This window comes from Corvus hawaiiensis, chromosome Z (assembly GCF_020740725.1).
Source record: "Corvus hawaiiensis isolate bCorHaw1 chromosome Z, bCorHaw1.pri.cur, whole genome shotgun sequence".
Classification (NCBI taxonomy): Eukaryota; Metazoa; Chordata; class Aves; order Passeriformes; family Corvidae; genus Corvus; species Corvus hawaiiensis.
The window spans coordinates 41,562,744-41,564,149 of record NC_063255.1 but is presented as its reverse complement, the minus strand read 5'-3'; the positions used below and the strand labels follow the sequence as shown (position 1 = coordinate 41,564,149).

Here is a 1,406-nt window from a genome sequence, read left to right as displayed (position 1 = left end):
CCATATATACTTCTTTTCCACGGGCCTCGTTGTTTGATACACGTGTATTACAGTATCCACACTATAGCAAATGGTAGAGAATTGCGAGCAGAACGACCCCCGATCCCTAAGCGACTGATTTGTGAGTAAACCCTAGAAACTTGGATTCCTCTTCTTGTTTTTGTTTTGCTATTCCATATCTAAACTATGGAGGAACCATGGGAAGACTCTTGGCTCTCCGAGCTGCATATGGACATTTATCTTAAACTTGAAAAGATTCTTGAACAACGATTTGTAAATCTTAACTTAATTCAAGCTCAAAAGGAACTGAAACACTTCCTTTCATGGTTGTTTAAGAACTTTTTCTATGTTTCTTGGGATTTAATTCTTACCAAAGACTTTTGGAAGATCGTTTGGACACAGCTAATTTTTGAGGCAAAATATATGCTGATGGAAGAATATTTTTGTGAATATTATTTAATTACCGAGACTGTTGAGCAATGTCAGCTGTGTCCTGGCAAAGGGAAGCCTGGCTCAGGGACTGTGCGACCCAGGCCACGTGGACCGAGCCCTCTGTGAGCAGCAGTGAGGCAATTCCCGCACGCGGGCGGAGCCACACGGGCTGCAGTGTCGGCGGCAGAGCGAGGCGAGGCGAGAGCGGCGCAACCTGGCAGTGCCTGCCTAGCCCCGCACAGCGCGTGGCGGAGTGAGCCCCGTGAACGCCCAACCGAGAGGGGTGGCGCGTGGGTGGCGGCTGGCGGCGGAGCAGAGCCGTACCCAGCCAAAACGTGCGCTGGAGCAGGGTGTGGGGGGGCCATTGCTTGGGGGCCCGACCGAGACGTGGATGCAGTGCCTGGCAGCGGCAGCGAAGCTGCAACCAGAGGAGGCGATGCACGGAGAACTGAGCGGCCTGGCCCGGCCCGGCCTGGCCCGTGCCGCCTCAAATGCGACCCCGGGAAGAGCGCGCAGGCACGAGCAGCCCAGCCCCAGCAGCCCTGAGAATTCCAACATGGGAGTGAGCAAAAACGAAAGAGAAAGCAAAAACGCAGCAAGACAGAAAACAGCAGCCACTCGGAAAAAGGAAAAGATCACTGTTTCATGGCTAGCTCAGTCGGTAGAGCATGAGACTCTTAATCTCAGGGTTGTGGGTTTGAGCCCCACGTTGGGGGCTAGACTGTAGGAGCTTGGGTGGGTTGGATGGTCGGGATGGTCAGAGACGAGAGATCTCTGAAGTGAGATCTTGGAACATGTGGTTTATTGCAGAGGGCATGGGTACAGGGGCACTGCTTAGAGCTGCCAGACGCAGCTCGGAGCAGGCCCAAGAGAGCAAGAGAGTAAAAGTAAGGGCAAGTAGGTAAGAGTGGAGTAAGAGTGAGTGAAGAGGAAGTAAGTAAGAGGGTAGTAAGTAAGGCGGTAAGGGCAGAAGT

The 1,406-nt window shown here is 52.8% G+C and overlaps 1 non-coding gene across 1 annotated transcript; it reads left to right on the top strand.

The window, feature by feature from the left end:
- The first annotated feature begins 1,075 nt into the window (after positions 1–1,075).
- On the top strand, positions 1,076–1,148 carry TRNAK-CUU. The gene has a single exon. It is a non-coding gene; the product is annotated as a tRNA-Lys (tRNA).
- Positions 1,149–1,406: the final 258 nt, after the last annotated feature.